Below are 24,827 nucleotides of genomic sequence, written 5' to 3'. Positions count from 1 at the left end.
GGGGACCCCATACCCCATGGCCCAACCTTTTAAATACTCTGCTTTTACCAGAACAGGACAACCAAGAACTCACTGGCCACAGTCACATACAGATTGCGCTCTAATAGATCAACAATGCAGTCACATCCCCAAAGGATCTCAGATCAGTTATCAATATGAAATTGCAGACAAAACACACTTAATGGGAAAGGGGGACCCCTGGACCCCCTCCCAGGGCAGATTTCGATTCCAGGGAACCCATCCCCTGGGGCCCACCCATAATTCAATATGGGCCATGCCAGTTTGGGCCAGGGTACCCCATCCACCGGAGCTGGGCCATAAACAAATGGGGGATGGGGCCGCATTAGGTCCTAGCTAACTCTCCGTGTCCAGCGGGGGCGGCATTGCTCCTGCTTGGAGGGAGCAGCTAGAAAGGCAGTCCCCTATGTACAGGAGCAATAATTTCATCTCTACCCTGCCCACGGCTATAAATTACCTACTGGCGGTCACCAGTGGGTAGTTATAGTGAGGACCAATTTTCCATAGGAAATCTGCAACATTCTATTTTCAATAACGTTGGTGCCGGTTGACAACTCTTTACAACATTTTTAAAAATCGTGGGGCGCTCCGGTCCGCTCCTGTCCTGAAAGTTTGGGGGTGATTCGTCAATCGGAGGCCGATAAAAAAGAGGGGTCCCAAAGCGTGTTTTTACCATGCATTTTCCCATAGGAACCTTTAGTCGCAGCTACAGCCCGAACTGCTGAACGAAATTACACCAAATTTGGCAAAGAGGTATTCCTTGGTTCAGACTCGTGCTATTTTGTTAAATGGTGTAAATCTGTTCAGTAGTTTTTTTAGATATTAAAGTAAAAAAATATATATATATCTGGGCGGAGCCTAACAACACATCTCATCGTGAGATCTGAATGGCTGTCAGCACCTCATCCAAGAAATGTTGGCAGTCATCTTGGGACCAATATACATGGTAGCACCTCATTCAAAAGCATTGCAGTTAATAGAAAGTTTTTAGACTTTAGCTACATTATAAATCATTTGTTGATGGTACCATACTCATTTTAGGAATTGTGGTGTGTTCTAAGGTGATTTTACCATCTAAAAAAGCCTTCTGCTGGGATATCATGAATCATTTTTGAGAGAAAACTATTTTCTCATGTTTTTCCCACAGAGTTTTGGAAGGTGATCTATAAGCTTAACTGAGAGCATATTTTCTGTAAATTCACATTATCTTTCTCAGTCATGTGAGAATGAAGTCTGACATTCTCAGGAAAACATGTACATCCAACAAGGGCAGAGACTGTCAGTTGATTCCTTTGTGTTCTACTGCAGCTTCCCAGAGTGTTCTAAAGTGCTAACAGCCTTACATATAGCACACCTGAAGCCATCTTGATTAGAATAAAGTGGTACCCCTTGAAACATTTATTTTAAAAAGGAACAAAATGAGGGGGTTCATTTTGCCATGAAAAGTATGATTAGTGTTGCAGAAAGAAAATGTATGGCACATTTTGAGTGACTTCTCAAATCCTCTTCTATTTCATTAAAAATAATTTGGACATGCAGACTGAAACATGTACTTTCAATACAAGCAGCAGACTTCCCTGGTGAGCAGCAGCTTTACTAAAGTGAACCACTGAGCAACTAGAGTGCTAACTTTCAGAATTATTGGCAAATGTGTGACACATCTGAAAGCCTTCTTGATGGAACCAAAGTAAAACAACTGAAAGTATTTCCTACTGAGGAGACTGAAGAATATGAGGAAATTAGGAACCTTCATAACAAATAAGTCTCCCAAGATGGCCGCCAGAGACAAAAGACACCAAATGTAGCACAAATATCACCCAGATGTAGCCCACATATATCCCAATGACAGAATGTCCCAGAGTCTTCTAAAGAACAACTAGAGTACTAACAGTCTTACTTATGACATAAGTATGGAACACCTGAAGTCATCGTGATTGGAATAAACTGGTAACACTTAAAACATTTAATTTGCAAAGGAACAAAATGAGGGGTTTCATTTTGCCATAGAAATTATGATTAGTGCTGCAGAAAGAAAAATGAGGGCACATTTTTAGTGACTTCTCAAATATTCTTCTATTTCATTAAAAGAAATTCTGACATGCAGACTGAAACATGCACTTTGAATACCAGCAGCAGACTTCCGTGGTGAGCACTAGCTTTACTACAGTGATCTAATGAGCAACTAGAGTGCTAACTTTCAGAATTTATGGCAAATGTGTGACACATCTGAATGTTTTCTTGATGGAATCAAAGTAAAAAACTGAAAGTATTTTCTACTGAGGAGACTGTAGCAAATGAGGAAATTAGGAAACTTCTTAACAAATAAGTCTCCCAAGATGGCCACCAGAGACAAAAGAACCCAAGTGTAGCACAAATATCACCCAGATGTAGCCCAAGTATCGCCCAATGACAGAATGTCCCAGAGTAACAATTAGAGCGCTAACAGTAATACTTATGATAAAAGTATGGCACACCTGTAGCCATCTTGATTGGAATAAAGTGGTAACCCTTAAAACATTTAATTTGCAAAGGAATAAAAAGAGGGTGTTCATTTTGCCATAGAAATTATGATTAGTGCTGCAGAAAGAAAAATGAGGGCACATCTTTAGTAATTTCTCAAATCCTCTTCTATTTCATTAAAAAAAATCTGACATGCAGACTGAAACATGCACTTTGAATACCAGCAGCAGACTTCCGTGGTGAGCAGTAGCTTTACTACAGTGATCTAATGAGAAACTAGAGTGCTAACTTTCAGAATTTATGGCAAATGTGTGACACATCTGAATGTTTTCTTGATGGAATCAAAGTAAAAAACTGAAAGTATTTCCTACTGAGAAGACTGTAGTAAATGAGGAAATTTGGAAACTTCATAACAAATAAATCTCCCAAGATGGCCACCAGAGACACAAGAGCCCAAATGTAGCACAAATATCACCCAGATGTAGCTCAAGAATAGCCCAATAACAGAATGTCCCAGAGTGTTCTAAAGAACAACCAGAGCGCTAACAGTCTTACTTATGACAAAAGTATGGAACACCTGAAGCATCTTGATTGGAATAAAGTGATAACACTTAAAACATTTAATTTGCAAAGGAACAAAATGAGGGGCTTCATTTTGCCATAGAAATATGATTTGTGCCGCTGAAATAAAAATGAGGGCACATTTTGAGTGACAACTGAAATCCTCTTCTATTTCATTAAAAACAATTCCGACATGCAGACTGAACCATGCACTTTGAATACCAGCAGCAGGCTTCCCTGGTGAGCAGTAGCTTTACTACAATGATCTAATGAGCAACTAGAGTGCTAACATTCTGAATTTATGGCAAATGTGTGACAGATGTGAATGCCTTCTTGATGGAATCAAAGTAAAAATACGGAAAGTATTTCCTACTGAGGAGACTGTAGTAAATGAAGAAATTAGGAAACTTTATAACAAATAAGTCTCCCAAACGTTGATCCCATGCTCTCCATGCCACTGGAGTCAAACGTTGCGTACCGTAATGTGCATGTGTCGCGAATGCACGGCAGCAAGAGTCGCGGACTGGTTGGATACCAATCGCGCACATCACGTAATATTAAATGTATATGATTTAACTAAAAAACACCCCGCCGTTGCACACCATATGCAGATCCTTCACGACTTTTCTAAAATGGCATTTAGAATCTGCGCACCCACCGTAATGTGTACACTTTGGGTGAGTGACTCAGAAAACAATTTTGAAAACATTTTTTTTAAAGAAAATAATATAAATATATTAAAACAAAAAAATAAAACAAAAAAAACGAAACAATATTTCAGTTACATTTTTTTGTTGTTGCAATTTTCAGAAAAATATGTAATGTTATTTAATGAATAAAATATTTATAAATAAACAGTTAAAAAATGGTAGAAAATCTGTAGCAAAAAATAGGTATAACTACTATTACACTTCAAAATTAGCATTTAAAAAACCTTTGAAATTCACTGAAAAGTTATAGTTAGAAATAAGCATTTAAAAAAGCTTTTCAATTCACTGAAAAAACCATAGCTTTCAGTCATGTAATAGTTAAAAATTATCATTTAAAAAACCTTAGATATTCACAGAAAAAAAATAAAGGTTCCAGGGGTGTTATAATTAGCTGGACATTTCACTCGTACAAAGCCATAGAAATTCCTCCATTATAGTTAGTTCTGCTAACTATAACTTGTGCGCCCGCAATTCACTGCTGATGATGTCACATATTACATCATTTATGACATGGTCAGTGACATCACTAATGACATCTCAAATGCCATCACTGATGACATCATCCACATGACAATCTGATACACCTCATCATACACTAGTATAACCTTTCATCACTCACTGTAAAATACAGAGTACCATATCGGAAACCATTGACACACCAATACCAGTTACTACATACCCACTCGTTGATTCCTAAGTCTACACACACAACTACCCATTCAACAACAGAATCACTTAAACATGCAGTCACTAATTATTAGAACACTATCAAATGCACTTAAACACATATATACACATTGACACATCAGCAGTCATCTTAGTCAGTTATGCAGTCATCCTACTCACTCCTGAAAAAAATTAATCACATTTACATTTAGTCACTTACACAAATATACTCACAACACCTAATGTATTCAAACACATAGTAATTCATAGTTAATATGTTAAAAAATCACCATTACAATTATACACTCATTCATATAGTTACTCTCACAATCACTGACTCTTACATATACCTATTTATATAACCAACTCTCACATACAATGCCGTTTATTTTTTACTTTGTTGAATATGTACAGCTAAAACATATATTTTCTCACCAACACACAAATAAATATACTCAGTCACCCAAATAACTGTTTCCACATGCACTCTTAAACCTATACACCTAGTCAATTAACCATTCACACATCTATACATAGAGTTACACACACCCCATCCAAACACACACAAACTCAGTGTCCCATACAACTACTCACCCAACTAATCAATAACTAATATACACACTAATGTAGTTAGTGACCAACTGATGCAGCATGTTATACAACAACAGAGACAGTGATTCACACATTCACATAGTTTAGTTACTAATCCATGTATTAAGTGACTGTGGACTAGTGGGTTGGGCGGACCGGAATAACAGGCGGGGAGGCCGAATATAGTGAGCTATGTTCAGTGATGTTTATTGTTAAGTAAAGTACAAGGTCCGTCTCAACAGAGCGGGATGAGGGAGTCCAGGCGGGAAGTGCAGGGCTGAGGTGGTTCGTAGGTAGGGAAGGCTCCAGGGTTGTAGTCCTCTGCTGGGCTGAGGTCGTCATGGTAAGTGCCGGACACTGGTACTCCTCGGAGGTATACAGGGGAGAGAGAAGACAGGGGTTAGTCCAGTTCAGCTCGGACTGTTGAGTGCTTCCACCTGCACCGGGGAGTGAGGGAGTCGGAAAGCGAGTGTGGGGAAGGCGGTAGGGGTAAGAGGGGAAAGGACTAGTAGGATCAGGAAGGGGAAGAGAGTGCTGGTTGTGTCAGGGGTCAGTGCGCGGGAGTATATACAGTGCCAGTGATACTTATCTATCGTTATAGCTAGTGGGGGGGGGTGCTCGTGATCTTTACACAATATTTACAGTAATCTACAAGGGTACACGGAGAAAGGATAGAGGTCACTCACGTGCCCCGCCGCAACTCTCGTCCGAGTTGCGGCCGCTCTCCAGCCACCTCCGGAGGCCGCCACCAGTCCTCCGACCAAACGTCTTCTTCCTCGTCCTCCTCTGAGCGCTCCTCCTCCGCTCTGCTCTCCGTCAGGGGTTCCACGCCTAACGCTGTCTCCTGCCACGAGTCCGCTGGTGTGAACACCTCCCCTTCTTTCCAGTCGGCTTTTCTCTGTTCCGGTCTGTTTTCGCTTGAAGCGTTTCCTGGGTCAATCTTGGTGGTTTCCGGGTCAACGACCGATGCCTGACTTCCGGTGTCTGTTGCGTTGGTTTCCGGTTTGTTGGTCGGGATGATGGTTGCTGGTTCCTGGGGGCAGAGAGAGAGAGAGGAAGTCCGAGGGGTAAGAGATGCTGTATACCGCGTTGTGGGGAGGGACCCTTGTCTGGAATGCCGCCCCTGCGTGGTAGGGACGATGGCTTCTCCACAGTGACACACTTTTAATTACTCACTCAAACAGACAGTCAGACAGCTCCTAAACCCTCCATCCAGACCATTATATATCCACTCAATCTTCAATACAGATTGGTATATATATATAATACATATTTACATTTCAAAGGAAACCAAATTCACTGGATGATGTCATGAGTGATGTCATCAGTGATATCATTTGAGATGTCATCAGTGATGTCATCAGTGATGTCACTGACCATGTCATGAGTGATGTAATATGTGACATCAACAGCAGTGCATTGCGGGTGCGCGAGTTATAGTTAGCAGAACTAACTAACTATAACGGAGGAATTTCTATGGTTTTGTACGAGTGAAATATCCAGCTAACTATAACACCCCTGAGACCTATGTTTTTTTCTGTGAATATATATGTATATATATATATTCACTGAAAAAACCATGGGTTTCACACGTGTTATAGTTAGCTGGACATTTCACTCATACAAAACCATTGAAGTTCCCCCGTTATAGTTAACTATAACTCGCGCGCCCGCAATGCACTGCTGATGACGTCACATATTACATCACTCATGACATGGACAGTGACATCACTCATGACATCACTGATGACATCTCAAATGACATCACTGATGACATCACTTATGGCATCATCCTTGTGAAAGAGTGACAGACCTCCTCTCAGCGTAATAGCGTAATATAACCCTTGATACACACATTCAAAAATAGAAACTACAATTTTTAAAAAAAATGGAAAAAACTATTCCAGGTAGAACAACCTATTCAGTAATTCTAAAATCTACATACACATCCAGTCATTCATTAACAGTTCTATATACGCACTCATACATGTACTCACTCATCATGTGTACTCATACACCTATACATCCTATTACACACCGACACTTATCTATAGATTTACTCACACACAAACTCACACATGCAAATAAACTATCAAACATCCATTTACTTGCATATACAGCTATACACCCACCACTACACTTACTTCTACAGAATCATACACATACTTACTCTCTTAAACAATCACTTATAGAAACTCATACTTATTTATACAGGAACTCTTACAATCTCTCGCTCTCACATATACTCACTTATATACATCACTTATATACATCAATACTCACATATACTAGTTTAAAACGTATGTAGTTACTCATAAATTGAGTGAGTGAATCACTCACTAACACACCCATACACACACTCTTCCACCCATACAGTCCTGCACACATATTGTCTTCAAAACACATACAAACATTGAGTCGCACATTCATGCATCTATGCGGTAAGTAATACCCCCCACAAACAATACAGACACTCATACTGATACTCTAAAGACCAACTAATAACCCATATCAACACTCATGTACCTAGTCAACAACCCATGCAGCCACTTAAACACAAAGTGAGACACTGATACAGATATTTACATAATTAAACATTACTCGCTAATACATGTATTCACTAAGATACACTTTTTTTTCAGAAAGACACACATTCACTGGATGATGTCATCAGTGATGTCATGAGTGATGTCATTTGAGATGTCATCAGTGATGTCATGAGTGATGTCACTGACAATGTCATGAGTGATGTAATATGTGATGTCATCAGCAGTGCATTGCGGGCGCGTGAGTTATAGTTAACTATAATGGGGGAATTTCAATGGTTTTGTTGTTTTTTTCAGTGAATTTGTAAAGTTTTTTAAATGCTACTTTTTAACTATAACGTGTGTGAAACCTATGGTTTTTTCAGTGAATTTCTAAGGTTTTTTTAAATATTAATTTTTAACTAACACGTTTGTAAACCTATCGTTTTTTCAGTGAATTTCTAAGGTTTTTTAAATGCTTATTTTTAATTATAACGCAGAAGAAACCTATGAGTTTTTCAGTGAATTTGAAAGGTTTTGTAAATTATAATTCTTAAATGTATTTTTTTTTTTTTTTTTATCTGTTTTTAATCAATTTCCTCATTTTTATAATACATATTTATACAAAACTCAATACAAACTTTTTTTATTACATTTTTTTTTACAAATATAAAAATACAATTTTATATTATTCCTTTTTTTTAGATAGTCACACTGTACGCGTACGGTAAACGCACCGTCATTTGTACTGTAAATTGTACTCAGTGCGCACGCACACGTCACAAGTTCGTTTTGACGTTACGTGGTGCATCAAAACTTCCATGTGGCATCATCTACGTTTGTACGACCCCCGGTACGCGCACCTCCGAAAGTTTTATAATGTTAAAAACGATATAATTACGTATTTCTTGTACATTTTAAAGGTAGACATTATCTGGGAAAATTAAGAAAATGTTTTTTTTTTTACTTTTAAGAACCGTATATTACTTTTTAAATTACGAACATCGTGATCGTACGTCCAGCATACACGCACCATAAGAGCATCGTAAGCGCACCGTAAGATCTCCATAAGCACACCATAAGAGTATGTACAGTCATGTGACATTAAAACAAGAGATTTCATCAGTTCATAATACTTCCAATTCCAAATATTGAAAGGCCCCTCCCATTATGTTCATTCTACTTGGACTTTCAGACAAGCAGGATCTTTTCTTTCAAGACGAAGTTCTGTGCAACTCTACTTTATTAACCCCTTGGGCGTGGCCACAATTCTGCGCCTGTGCGGCCATTTTTAAGAGTGGGGGGGATCATGACGGCTGTCATCAGCACACGCCCACCATGATGCATGATGGCATGGAAGGGGTTAATATGGCTGCTCGGTCTCCATCACCATCAGACCACTCTTCTGATGAGAACACTTATCTACCTGAGCCTCCTCCTCAGAAGAAGAAGGAGGCTTTCATCTGTAAATGTTTTACTTTTCCAGATGATCAGAAGAAAGTGAATGCTCCAAAGGTCACTTGCAGTATATGCCAAGTGACACTGTCTCGCGGTGACCCGCCAAAAATTACTCATTTGGGACTGTGATAATGGACAGGCATGTAAAGAATTTACACCCAAACAACTATGCGAGGAAGGCAACACGCAGCCGACAGGATGTTCCACCACCTGCAGTGGCAAGCACCTCCACTGCACCACCATCTGGAAGCACTCCAACGCATGGAATTGTTCCCCAGTTTGCAAATATAAAGTTCCTGTGCAAATATTGCAACAAACTATTATGTTATGGGGAACAGTCAGTGGACCTGATTGTAAGGAGGCAGGAGCACTACCAACGCCCCAACATTTTTTTTTTTTCAATTTCTAATACAGGTCCACAGTTTTTGGTTCGGAAAAGTTCAATTTTCCTTCTTTTTGTTTAAAGAAAAAAAAAAGGAATTGTTGGAAAAAAAAAATACAAAACAACAAAGAAAAAAAACTGTTCTTTTTAGAACTACCTCTACTGGTAAAAAAAAAGAACTATATTTCTATGTTTGTCTGTTAAAGTCTGTCAGAAAGAATGTGTAGTTCATAAATGAATGTATAAATATGAAAGTGAAAAACTATTAGGTTAGTGCTACAGCATAAATCTTTACGGTGTTTACCTATAGTATACTGTAGTACCTCAGAAGCACTTGAATGTAACATATGCATATAAATATGTTACAACTCTATGCTTCAATTTGCACTATTGGTGAAACTGCGTGTATGAATTTGTATGTATTAAGGGCGGTTTTGCAACCCCCTTGTGCCTCTTTTACACAACCGTTGCATCACATTTGTGATGCAGCGGTGGTGCAAAAGATGTACCATGATGTATCCTATTTACAATCTGACGTAATTGGAAGGTGCATCACATTGTAAAGCCGTGCGCCAAAAAGGAGGCTTTCCTGTGTAGATGGGGGATGTTCTGGTGCAGGAACGTCACCTAAAAGTGACTAAGTGAAATTTATAAGATTTTATTCAGTCACTTTTGGGCTTATACTGCGTCAAAATCCTGCACCTGTTTGAAGCAGGTGTAAGGATTGACATAGCATTATGAGCATAGGGCCCAAACAGCATTGCTGCAGCTGCATTTTGCTTGCAATGCAAATCAAGCAATGCGCCATCTTCACAGCACAGATACATCACATATCTGCGCCACTTTTGCCTCATAGTGCACCAGATGGTACATATGGTGCATCCATGGTGGTGATGTCACAGTGCACAATAACTGTCATATCTCTTGGGATCTACTAGTTATTCTACATCTACTAATTACTGTTTTAATGTAGTGAATGCCTTACTACACACTCTTCAATGAGTCACTAGAAAAGTATACCAAGAGTAACAGAGTGTTTACTGGAAGTGAAAAGATAGAAATTGCAAAATTCAACATAAAAAAGGCAAATTTGCAGGTGCATACAACAATGTATGCACAGTCTGTAGGGGTTTGAAGCACTCTATGCCCTTAGGCCTACTTTGCACCATGAGTAATTGACTACTCACATAGGCCTCATTTATGAGATTTTGCCGTAGTAAAGTGCAGCAGGCCTTCCTGCTATGCTTCCCTATGGCAAAAGAAAAAAACAGGAATGTGCCATATCTATAAGATGCAGCATATTTCTATCCTTTTCCCTTGCGCTAGTTCACAATGATCTGCCTGCACCAATGAACAAACCTTTGCACAATGGAGCAAAGTTGTCTGTGTTGCATGTATCATTATTTTTGTAGAGATAGGCAAACCTTTCTGTACAAAAATAATCTCAAGATACTTTTCCTTTTTCTACGTATGTTACAGAAAGCAGCACACATAGAGAAAAGAAAAAAACAGGGAGAAATAATCTATTTTCCCCGATTGCACCTTCTTTATGCCTCTCCTGAGGAGGCATACGTTTTTTGCAGTGCCTCAGATTTACAATTTCTTGTAAATGTCGAGCAGTGTCAAAAGGCCATGAGTGTTGCTGGAAAAAAAAACAGCAACACCCATTGCACACCCCTTTAACACAGAATACTACATTAAAAGATCTGATATTTATCAAGCAACAGTACACCCAAAAAAATCCATTAGTGCTGCCTGATAAATATTACACTGACAGTTGTGCCACAGAACATCACAAAAAGTGACTAGAAACCTTCCTCAGAAAATTATAAGTAAAATCATAAGTATATCTATAGAAGCTTACCATACTCTATACAGTACTCTGTACAGTATGTTTACACTACGCATACCTTCCGCGAGCACAAGCTGCATGCTGATTGAATGTCAACTCTCTGGTTGAATATATAGCATCTTCACTTTTAGAATATAGCCTTATAGCTCACCGTAAAGGGCTATACCGGCTATTAAAGGCTCTCTCGAGCATTAAAGGCCCGAGTTGAAGGTGAGGGCCTTTAACAAGGGAGAGGGACTTTAATAGCCTCTATAGTCCAGCTACAAAGGGCTATAAGGGTATTACAACATTCTACCATTAGAAGGCCGAATGTTCTAACAAAAAAGAACAAAGCCTTCAGGGAGGACGAGTGGATTGGAATCCGTCAGGCTCCCTGAAGCCTTTATTCACAGCCAGAGCAGTGAACAAAGTAACATTGGAATGTTGGAGCTCCAGGCTTATACCAGTCATTAAAAGCCAAGAGCACTCCATTGTTATCAGTGGAGCTGCCAACATTCCAATGTTCTAATAGTTTATAGACAGGAAACATAGTGCTGTATGGCTCAATACAATACTGAAACAGTAGAGTGAGAGTGATTGATGAAAGTGTAATAATACAGACGGGAAAATTCAATATAGAAAACACTAGTTTGTAGGTACATAGAAGACTGTGAGGATAGTCTATGGAGGTTTAAAGCAGTCCACAGCCTAAGACGTACTGTCCTCCATGAATATTTGGATGCTGATTAGATGATTACAGTTCTGCAAGCAGACTGCCTACTGAATTTTAAATAACTTCATTTTTAGCACAGTGCACACTGAAGGATATTCTGTTAAATAGCTGTGTACAATACGGAATCACCAATCACAGAGACTGTGCTGTAAGTCAAAGGATATACACCTGGAAATAAAATTTTTAAAACACAAGTTTGCTGGTGCATAGAACAGTGAATACATAATCTATAAAGGTTTGAAGCAGTCCATGCCCTAAGACCCAGTTTGAACCATGAGAACTTGGATACTAGCTGAATGATTACAATTCTGCAAGAAGAGTCTCTTAAACCATTTTTATTTTTTAATCATGAATTTAGTTTTGTAACATTTCATAATTTAATAGAACTTCCAGCATGATTTCATCTGAAGTGTCGTTTTCTTCATCATGAATTTCAAAAGTCATATCATGAAACTCAATGTCGTTTAACGCTTCAAGAAAGTTCTTGTCTAAAGTTTCATCTAAAAAATCGCAGGTAATATCTCTTGCACCAATACTTTCTTCTTGATTCTCACTCTCCATGAAAGGTATATTTAACTCTTCTATCAGAGAGTCAGTAATTTCAAAACTCTGTTCCATATTCTTCTGCTCCTCTTCCATAGTGAATTTTATTATGTTGTTGTTCCTTGCAGAAAAACATAAACACCCCATTTTATCATTTTCCCTAATACATAATACAAAATTAGCTTTATCAACTATTTTGCTCTTTAAAAAATATTATGCGACAACCATTCTCAACTACTCTATGATTATATCTATAAAATGTGCTTATATGAATTTTTAGTTATAACATTTCCTTACATTTTCAAACCAGTCACTCTTTATCAGTATAAAAAAACTAAGATTATTATAATAAAATGTAGTGCTAAAAAAAGTAAAACATATCTATTCAGCTTTCCAGTTCCAAAGCAGTTGATGTGTTGTAGTAAAATACAAAGAACACAGGTACAGTCAGTATATATATTTTTTTATTTCTTCAAATGTGTTTCAAAGATACAAACCGTCTTTACAAACTTTTGTACACCATGGACGTTCTGTTACTTCACCTCTGTAGAAGTACATTCCATCGATTATTTTTTGTTTTAGTTATACTTACCTTCAAAATAACAAATTAAAAAAAATAATAATTATTACAAATTTAGCATCTGTAGAAGACAAAAAAATAGAGTTACAATTTATCTTTTACAACACAAAATCATTGTGGAGAAGTGTGGCTCAGGGGTTAGAGGCAGCAGACCTGGAAGCTGAGATCGGTCCTGGACCAGGGTTCAATTCCCCGCCTCGGTGGGGTCTTGGTCTAAAAATTCCACGGACTCGATAATTCTCGCCCCGGTGCCTCCTCGACTCACGGGTTCACACTCTGCGACTCTGGGCAATAGCTTGCTTAATCTCCACAACAGCCCCTCGCGGCAGGATGCCTGACTTTCACCTTGTGGATACCCTGCTATCTCACAGGGGAATACCAGGAAGGGTTCCCTAAGCAAGCGCCAGGAAACCCACTGCGGGTAGCTGTGCGCTATATAAGCTCAACTACATTACATTGCATTTAATTTGCCTTTTTTGCAGTTCTCAGAATATATTGAATTTCACTAGAAACAGTGAGTTCAATAGTACTCTCACATAACAGCGGGCAAAAAAAAGACAATCAAGAAGATTATCTTAAAAAAAAAAAAACAACAATCTCAATAAGAAACAAAAAAAATAGAAATAAAACATATCTTAAATGGTTTTTTTAACACCAATTTCTTACGTAACTATGAGGTATGTCAAACAATCCTGAAATAACAAAACACCATCATTAATTTTATTCGATTATAAATAATGTTACTTACTAACATATGCTGACAAAATTTGGAACAAAAAGTTAATAAAGGTTACACATACTTTTCCGCATTGCCAAATATTATGTATAAAATTCTTAGTTTGAAAGTTGTTCAAACTAATTCTGAACATCTGCCTTCCAGCCTTCTGATCCAAAACCACTGATATCATTTGCACTGTCCCCCAGTGCTGCTCTCTCAGCCCAACGCTATTCAACATCTTCATGGCCACCCTCACACAAATAGCCCGCCATCTCAACCACAACATCATCTCTTATGCCAACGACACCCAGCTTATCCTCTTGCTCACCAAGGAGCCACATACCATAAAAAACAACCTCCCCAACGTAATTAAGGACATCACCAAGTGGATAAAGAGCAGCTTTCTAAATCTGAACTCGCATAACATGAAGATACTCATCCTCAGACCTACCCCCTCAGCTTCAGATGACTCCTGCTGGCCAACTACATTGTAAACAGTACCAACACCTACTGTCCATATACACAACCTGCAATTCATCCTCAACTCCTCCCTGTGCATGTGTAAACAAGTCTACATTTAAATCAAATGGCAAATACACAACTCTTCCCTTTAATCCTCTCTGTAAATCTTATGGAGGCAATTTCCCTGTCTTAGGCTCCATATGAACAATAGCCTGAAAAGGATGTACACATTGAATAAGAATAGACTCATAGGTATTTAAATCCACCAGTTCAAAAGGAATGTTTATCAACTCAAAATTATTATGCACAGCTCTAGCAGGCCTTTTATTTTCGTTAAATTTGTTATAACAATATTTACAAATACACTGATCACAACCCAAATCACAAGTATTCTCTCCCAACAAATAAGTTACAAATTCCATCCACTCCTTATTAATTTCCTTTTCACATTTTTAAATACAAATCAACATTCCTAGTCTAATTTTTATAATGAGTACGTCGACAACAAATACAAGAATAATTTGGTGTTTCACCTGAAATCACCTTGAACTTTGTAATTTCTTGCTCAAATTTTTCTGTACTGCAATGTTGTACATTCTCTTCTACAATTCCTTCTACCAACGTATACATTTCTGCACTATCTTCTTCTGCACCAAAGTAACTAACCTGAATTTCATCACAGACGTTCTTTACTTCTGACACAGATCCATGCAAAAGACCACTTCTTTAACATTAGAGCTTGACTTTTTGCATAATACAACGTTCTGACTAATTTCCTCATTTCAGTAAGATGTACTGCCAACATCCTGAAATGGTGAAAAACACTTCTACATACTTTTTTAGAAAGACAAGCCAAAGAATGTCCTTGCAAACCAGTATTTTGTCTCACTCTGCAAAGGTCTAATCCTTGCAACATCTTATTATTTTGTTTAACACTTTTCTTCATATAGTTACGTAAGAAATTGCTTACAAAATCAATAGATTCCTGCCGTACACTACAAATACTACTGCAATTCCAAGTGTACACTGGAGCTTTAGGCCTTCTCCCTAATACCTCATCAGCTAACACCCCTTCTGCATTTCTAGGAACAATTTCCTCTTTCTCAATAGGACAACCATTTTTAACCCCATAAGCACGACCTGTAATGTCAACTGCATGCAACAAGTCATTACTCTTAAGATAACTCTCCTCATTAAAAAAAGGCTCAGAACTTGAAGTATGTTTCCATTCACCAAAAAAACACCAGAAAAATTACTTCTGTTAATTACTCATCTCCACTTACTTTTGCTCTTCATTAAATGGTTTGGCTTATCTAGTGATCGAATTCTATTGATTACTAAAACAAACTGTTTTTTTTTTAATTCAAAAGCTTTCTCAACTACATTTTCAATACATTTTCTCTTATAAAATGTGGTTTTCTTCTTACACTTCTTTATTAACTTACTCAAATTTACCAAAATTCTATTATAAAACATCTTCCTTCTTATGTTGTTAAATTGATTGATCCTCCTTTTACTATATACATTTTTTTTCGGAAGTTATTACATGACTCTTGTTTTTTCTCTTAGTTGCAGAAACAGTCACAGTATTGTTTACTTTGGGCACACTACTGTTAGCAGTTGTCAATCTTCGCAGAAAAGTCTTAGTTTTCTTACCAGAACTTTTTTCTTTTTGTTTCTACATTGATCTACAGGTAAATGTTGTAGATTAGTCCTCTTTAAATAAACTGCTTTCTTTCGTCCTTTCTTCTTCTCTGTTTTAGAAGGCATGATGATTTTTTTCAGTGGTCACCAAAAGAATCTATAATAAAAAATATATATCACTTTAGAAAAATAAATTATATCAAATACACTATTATATTACTTATAAGAAGACAGGAGAGATTATGACAACAAACATAAGAATATGAAAATAAAAGGATTTACAACAAGAGAAAGAGGACTACAAGACAATTTGAAATATAACTAGAAAAGAGGATATAAGAAGACAATGGAGTATAGGGGATAAATAGAGTATGAAAAGACTGGAAAATATGAAGAGATAAGGAGGATTATGAGGAGAAAGGTAGCAGTATGAGGAGAGAAGGGAGAGTATAATACAGAGTATGAGAAGACAATATAAAAAGAGGTTAGACAAGGGAGTACAAAAAGAAGTGTGACTATTAGGAGACAGATGAGACAATGAGGACAGAGAGACACTAACGGGCCCATTACGATGGCGAGCAGATTGCCCCCGCCAGGCTGTCAATACCCACGGCCAGCCTGGTGAGGCCAATCCACCCGCAATCCCAACCAGAATGACCCCCAACCAGAATGACCCCCCGCCATGACTGAGAGCTCCACAGCAGTGGGAAAGGCCGTCCGCCGCTTTTCTGCCCCGGTCACTTTACGACCAGGACGGAATGGGTTTAACATGGTAGTGGTGTCTAATACACACCGCCAGCCATATCATAATGGGCCTCTAGAGATGCCTTTCCGTAGCAGCAATACCGTCAGGGAAATGCATGCGGTCTTTACTGTGTGGGCCCCTTGTACGCCCCCAGAGTAAAAGTGTAATTGACAGTGCACATGAGAGGAACCTGTGGTATCTCCCAGCATTCACATACACAAAGCGGAGATGATGCAGACAGAGGTAGTGATGTTACAGGAGGAGGGGAGATGGTTCAGACACAGGGGGAGATGATACAGGCAGAGAGAGAGATGGTGCAGGCAGAGGATATATGGTGCAGGGTTGCAGGCAGAAAGAGAGATGGTGCAGGCAGAGGGGAGATGGAGCAGAGACAGGATAAGATGGTTCACGCAGAGAGACAGATGGTGCAGGCAGAGAGAGAGATGATGCACACAGGGGGTGGGATGGTGCAGCAGAGAGGAAATGGTGCAAACCGAGGGAGAAATGTTACATGCAGAGGGGAGATGGAGAACACAGAGGAGGAGATGCTGCTGACAGAGAGGGAGATGGTGCAGGCAGAGGGTGAGATGCTACAGGCAGAGAGGAAAAGGATTTAACATGGTAGCGGTATCTATTACACAGCACCAGTCATATCATAATAGGCCTCTGCAGATGCCTTTCAGTAGCAGCAATACCGCCACAAAAAAGTATGCGGTCTTTAGTATACGGGCCCCTTGCACACCCCCAAAGTAAAAATGTAATTGGGAGTGCACATGAGAGGTACCTGTGGTATCTCCCAGCATTCACATACACAAAGCAGACATGATACAGACAGAGGTAAAGATGTTACAGGAGGAAGGAAGATGGTGCAGACAGAGGGGGAGATAATGCATGCAGAGAGAGACATGGTGCAGGCAAAGGGTGAGATGGTGCAGGCAGAGAAGGAGATGATGCAGGTGAGGGTGAGATAGTACAGGTTGAGGGGGAGATGATGCAGGCACAGGGAGAGATGGTACAGGCAGAGAGAGAGAGATGGTGCAGGCGGAAGGGAGATGGTGTGGACAAAGAGAGAGATAGTACAGACGGAGGAGAGAACGTGTAGGCAGAGGGAGGTATAATGAGAGAGGGAAGATTAAAATATCAGACAACGAATAACAAAAACATGGGATACTATTAAGAGACAGAGGAGACAATAAGCACAGAAACACACTAAGAGTACAGAAGAGACTGTGAGAACAAGCAGAACTAAAACAAAAGACAAGTGAAAATAAAGAAAGAGGGAAAATATCACAAAAGAGGAGGCAGTATAAGCAGAGAGACTGTCAGCAGAAACTGTGAAGATTATGGAAAAAGCTGCAACTATAATTCCTTAATTTACACAGATGCTCAGTGTGATTCTAGAAAAATTATTTAAAACCATACATTTTAGCAAAACACATTTCCCACACTAAAACGTTTAAGTGACTAAACACATTACATGTATATGACCACTACATTTCAGTGGACAATCCTGACTCAATTTCCAAATACATTTCAAACTTGCAGCATTATTTTTTGCCAGCATTACACCCAAAAGTGAGACACAATAGTACAAGAAACAGGCCCAAAGAGCTTGTCAGTGGCATCACTAGAGGGGTGCAGAGGGTGCAGACCGCACCGGGTGATACCCTCACATGGCGTGACACCATCTGATTATGCTATGTATGTAACACAGCTCTGCAGCCTCGCCTCTTCTCTGTGTCTATTTAAACTTCTTTCAACAGTGCACGCACAAATTCAAAGCACAGTTCATATATAACTTTAAGAAAAGCCAAGATCTGTGAGGGACAAACTATGGGGTAGGAGGGGGGAGTACGTGATGTGAAAACAGTTAAAATAGCAGCAGGCAGAAGAGGGAGTGTAGGCGGAGGGGAAGGGATGGTGCAGACAGAGAGGGAGATGGTGCAGGCAGACAGTGAGATGGTGCAGGCAGAGGAGAGATGGTGCAGGCAGAGGGGAGATGGTGCAGAGACAGGGTGAGATGGTTCAGGCAGAGAGACAAATGGTGCAGGCAGACAGAAAGATGATGCGCACAGGGGGTGAGATGTTGCACCAGAGAGGAAATGGTGCAAACAGAGGGAGAATTGTTACATGCTGAGGGGAGATGGAGCACATAAAGGAGGAGATGGTGCAGACAGAGAAGGAGATGTTACAGGCAGAGGGGGAGATGCTACAGGCAGACAGGGAAAGCATTTAACATGGTAGCGGTGTCTAATACACACCACCAGCCATATCATAATAGGCCTCTGCAGATGACTTTCAGTAGCAGCAATACCGCCACAGAAAGATATGCGGTCTTTAGCATACTGGCCTCTTGCACACCCCCAGAGTAAAAATTTAATTGGGAGTGCACATGAGAGGTACCTGTGGTATCTCCCAGCATTCACATACACAAAGCGGAAATGATGCAGACAGAGGTAGTGATGTTACAGGAGGAAGGAAGATGGTGCAGACGGAGGGGGAGATGTTGCAGGTAGAGAGAGAGATGGTGCAAGCAAAGGGTGAAATGGTGCAGGCAGAGAAGGAGATGATGCAGGTAGAGGTTGAGATGGTGCAGGTTGAGGGGCAGATGATGCAGGCACAGGGACAGATGGTACAGGCAGAGAGAGAGATGGTGCAGACGGAAGGGGATGGTGTGGAGAAAGAGAGAGATAGTACAGACGGAGGAGAGAACGTGTAGGCACAGGGAGGTATAATGAGAGCGGAGGATTAAAAGATCAGACAATGGTTTACAAAAACAAGGGATACTATTAAGAGACAGAGGAAACAATAAGCACAGAAACACACTAAGAGTACAGAAGAGACTGTGAGAACAAGCAGCACTAAAACAAAAGACAAGTTAAAATAAAGAAAGAGGGAAAATATCACAAGAGAGGAGACAGTATAAGCAGAGGGAGGTAGACTGTCAGCAGATACTGTGAAGATTATGGAAAAATGTGCAACTATAATTCCTTAATTTACACAGATGCTCAGTGTGATTCTAGACAAATTAATTAAAACCATACACTTTAGCAAAACACATTTCCCACACTAAAACGTTTAAGTGACTAAACACATTACATGTATAAGACCACTACATTTCAGTGGGCAATCCTGACTCATTTTTCAAATACATTTCAAATGTACTGCATTATGTTTTTTGCCAGCATTACACCCAAAAGTGAGACACAATAGTACAAAAAACAGGCCCAAAGAGCTTGCCAGTGGCATCACTAGAGGGGTGCAGAGGGTGCAGACCGCACCGGGTGATACCCTCACATGGGGTGACACCATCTGCTTACGCTATGTATGTAACATAGCTCTGCAGTCTCGCCTCTGCTCTGTGTCTATTTAAACTTATTTCAACAGCGCATGCACAAATTCAAAGCACATTTCATATATAACTTTAAGAAAAGCCAAGAAGTGTGAGGGACAAATTATTGGGTAGGAGGGGGGGAACGTGATGTGAAAACAGTTAAAATAGCAGCAGGAGGAAGAGGGAGTGCAGGTGGAGGGGAGAAGATGGTGCAGACAGTGAGGGAGATAGCGCAGGCAGAAAGGGAGATGGTGCAGGCAGAGGATAGATGGTGCAGGGCTGCAGGCAGAAGGAGAGATGGTGCAGGCAGAGGGGGGATGGTGCAGAGACAGGGTGAGATGGTTCAGGCAGAGAAAAAGATGGTACAGGCAGATAGAGAAATGATGCACACAGGGCGTGAGATGGTGCACCAGAGAGGAAATGGTGCAAACAGAGGGAGAAATGTTACATGCAGAGGGGAGATGGAGCACACAAAGGAGGAGATGGTGCAGACAGGGAAGGAGATGGTACAGGCAGAGAGGGAAAGGATTTACCATGGTAGCGATGTCTAATACACACCACCAGCCATATCCTAATAGGCCTCTGCAGATGCCTTTCAGTAGCAGCAATACCGCCACAGAAAGATATGCGGTCTTTAGTATACGGGGCCCTTGCACAGCCCCAGAGTAAAAATGTAATTGGGAGTGCAAATAAGAGGTACCTGTGGTATCTCCCAGCATTCACATACACAAAGCAGAAATGATGCAGACAGAGGTAATGATGTTACAGGAGGAAGGGAGATGGTGCAGACAGAGGGGGAGATGATGCACGCAGAGAGAGAGATGGTGCAGGCAGAGAAGGAGATGATGCAGGTAGAGGATGAGATGGTGCAGGTTGAGGGGGAGATGACGCAGGCACAGGGAGAGATGGTACAGGCAGAGAGAGAGAGATGGTGCAGGCGGAAGGGGATAGTGTCGACAAAGAGAGAGACAGTACAGACGGAGGAGAGAACGTGTGGGCAGAGGGAGGTATAATGAGAGAGGGAGGATTAAAAGATCAGAAAACGGATTACAAAAACAAGGGATACTAAGAGATCAGAAGAGACTGTGAGAACAAGCAGCACTAAAAAGAAAAACAAGGGAAATATCACAAAAGAGGAGACAATATAAGCAGAGAGAGGTAGACTGTCAGCAGAAACTGTAAAGATTATGGAAAAAGCTGCAACTATAATTCCTTAATTTACACAGATGCTCAGTGTGATTCTAGACAAATTAATTAAAACCATACATTTTAGCAAAACACATTTCCCACACTAAAACGTTTAAGTAACTAAACACATTTCATGTATATAACCACTACATTTAAGTGGACAATCCAGACTCAATTTTCAAATACATTTCAAATTTACTGCATTATATTTTTGCCAATATTACACCGAAAAGTGAGACACAATAGTACAAGAAACAGGCCCAAGGGGCTTTTCAGTGGTGTCACTAGAGGGGTGCAGAGGGTGCAGACTGCACCGGATGATACCCTCACATAGTGACACCATCTGCTTATACTATGTATGTAACATGACTCTGCAGCCTCGCCTCTGCTCTATGTCTATTTAAACTTATTTCAGCAGCGCACGCACAAATTCAAAGCACATTTCATATCTTTCTTTCAATGACTTTGAGAAAAGCCGAGAACTGTGAGGGACAAACCATGGGGTAGGAGGGGGGGGAGAAGGTGAAGAAAAAAGAGTAAAAATAGCAGCAGACGGAGGAGAGGGTGCAGGCAGAGGGAGAGGGATGGTGCAGACAGAGAGGGAGATGATGCAGGCAGAGATGAGATGGTGCAGTCGGAGGATAGATGATGCAGGACTGCAGCAGAGGGAGAGATGATGCAGGGAGAGGGGAGATGGTGCAGAGAAAGGGTGAGATGGTTCAGGCAGAGACACAGATGGTACAGGCAGAGAGAGAGATGGTACACACAGAGGGTGAAATGGTGCAGCAGAGAGGAAATTGAGCAAACAGAGGGAGAAATGTTACATGCAATGGGGAGATGGAGCACACAAAGGGAGAGATGGTGCAGACAGACACGAAGATGGTACAGACAGAGAATGAGATGCTACAGGCAGAGAGAGAGATGGTGCACACGGAGGGAGATATAGTGCAGACATACAGAGTCATGTTGCAGGCAGAGGGTGGTATGGTGCAGGCAGAGGAAGAGATGGTGCATGTACAGGGGAGATAGTGTGGACAAAAGGAGAGATGATGCAGGCTGAGGGGAGATGGTGCATGCAGAAACTGTAAAGATTATGGAAAAAGGTGCAACTATAAATCGTTAATTTACACAGATGCTCAGTGTGATTCTAGACAGATTATTTAAAACCATTAAGCATGGGCGTAAAATCCGTTCCGCTTGCGGATTTTGCGGATTTTCGGCAAGTTCGCAATCCGCGAACTTGCCGAAAATTCGTAAATCCGTGCGTAGCGGATTTTTTGCTTGGTTGCACTTGCCAACTAGAATACTATACAATTTTGCGGGAGTAAACACTTGCGAACACGTAGATGCGGCGGGCAGCGACAATCTCGCAATTGCGAGATTGCAAAATTTGCAATTTCGCACAAGAAATCCACCAGCAGGCAGCATAAACCTTGAAAATTATGATTTTTATCAGAATAACTCCTCAGGTTGACATTTGCCTGCACTTTTTTTTGCAAGGAGTCCATTTTGGGGGGGGGGGTGGGAGGAAGGAAGTGCCCCACAGTCTCCAACTTCCTGTTCCTGTCCAGCAGGCTCCTCCCAGTGCTTTCTTCATGTGCTGGTCACTTTGATTTGGATCTTGAACTGGAAGGATTACTTTTTGTGGATGCTGCTGGATATTTGGATTTTTGCAAAACTGAAAGCACTCAGCAGGTGCAAAAGTTCAATCTTATCATTAGTAACCATTCCCTGTAGTGCCTGGAAGTATTACTTTTTGTGGATGCTGCTGGATATTTGGATTTTTGAAAAACTGAAAGCACTCAGCAGGTGCAAAAGTTCAATCTTATCATTAGTAACCATTCCCTGTAGTGCTTCCTGAGGGGCCCCTTCAGAGTTCAGTTGCCTACTTGCAACTATTCTATGAACCTGCTCTGACCCTCACAGCAGGCTCAGGGAATAGCTACAAGTATACAACAAAGGTCCTGTAATAAAAATTACACTGCAACAGAAATCAATTACAGATAAGGAAGCAGGTGCCAGCTTGGAAGTTCAAATTCAGTGACACATTAATCAGCCCCTAATTCATTCATGTCAGTTGAGGCAGGGCAGGTGTGCTTTCCCCCCCATAATCTACAGTGATGAACTAGAGGGTGGCATGGGTGAGCCAGAGGGTGGCATGGGTGAGCCAGAGGGTGGCAGTGGTGAAACAGAGGGTGGCAGTGGTGAAACAGAGGGTGCTGTGATGAACCAAATGTAGAAACAACATGGTCGCGACTGTTGCTATCCGACAAGTAATTTCGCGTTTGCGAACTGGTAAAAAATCCTTGCGAAATGGCAGAAACACTTGCGAACACAAAAAAAAAGGAATCCGCAAAATTCGCGAGAGTTCGCGGATTTTGCGGATTGCGAATCCGTAAATACGCAATTTCGCGGATTGCCAATTCGCAAAATCCGCCCATGCCTAAAAACCATACATTTTACCAAAACACATTTCCCACACTAAAATGTTTAACTGACTGAAAACATTCTATGTATATAACCACTACATTTCAGTTGACAATTATGACACATTTTCCAAATACATTTCCAATTTTCTGCATTATTTTTTTACCAACATTACACCCAAAAGTGAGACACAATAAAACAAGAAACAAGCCCAAGGGGCTTGTAAATCTATCTAAGACTGTACGTATCACTCTATGTATTCTGACTAAGGAATTCTTAACAGGGAGGTATGATGAGAGGCGGTGAACTAAAGGGTCAGAGAAGCCGGTATAAAAAGAAGGGAGACTATTAACCTGTTCGATGCTAATGACAAGGCTAGCTCGTCATGATGCACGGCTGAGCTGTGCTTATGACGAGCTGGCCTTGTCATGAACAATGGTATTCTAAGAATGTTAGCGCAGGACGGGAAAACCCCTTAGCAGCCAAGGTGTTAAAAAACAAAGGAGACAATAAGGACAGAGAGACACTAAGAGTACAGAAGGAACTATGACAACAAGCAACACTATAAGGAAAGACAAGTAAAAATAAAGAAAGAGAGAAAATATCACAAGAGAGCAGACAGTATAAGCAGAAAGAGGTAGACTGTCAGGAAAAACGGCGGAGATTATGGAAAAAGGTGCAACTATAAATCCTTAATTTACACAGATGCTCAGTGTTATTCTAGTAAAATTATTTAAAACCATACATTTTACCAAAACACATTTACCAAAATAAAACCTTTAACTGACTGCACACATTCTACATTTTTTAGCACTGCACTTTATTGCAAAAACCAGACTCACTAACCACATTAATTTACCAAATGATTTTATCACAATACTTATTCAAATACAGTCAAACTCAAAATACACTTCTACAAACTTTTCAAGATTAAACACATTACTTTTACTAAAAATAAAATGCACCACATACATTCCCTTACAACTTTTAAACTCACCTCTCAAACTGATTGGTAGATTAAGAAGAATGCCCCTCACACAGCAGATAGCCTTATTCAGAATCTCTCTGCTCCAGTGCTTGCAGCAGAACCAAAGAAATGGCACATTTTCCCTCTCAATTTGCACATATATACACATTACTAACAAATCAAATTCCTTCACACAATAATTGAAAACCAAAGAAATATTTCTATTGGTTCAACAATTCAAACTTTGCCAACTGTCATAACTTTCCACCCTACCCCCATCTGTA

Source organism: Lissotriton helveticus, chromosome 3_2 (assembly GCF_964261635.1).
Source record: "Lissotriton helveticus chromosome 3_2, aLisHel1.1, whole genome shotgun sequence".
Classification (NCBI taxonomy): Eukaryota; Metazoa; Chordata; class Amphibia; order Caudata; family Salamandridae; genus Lissotriton; species Lissotriton helveticus.
This window is presented reverse-complemented; position numbering follows the sequence as displayed.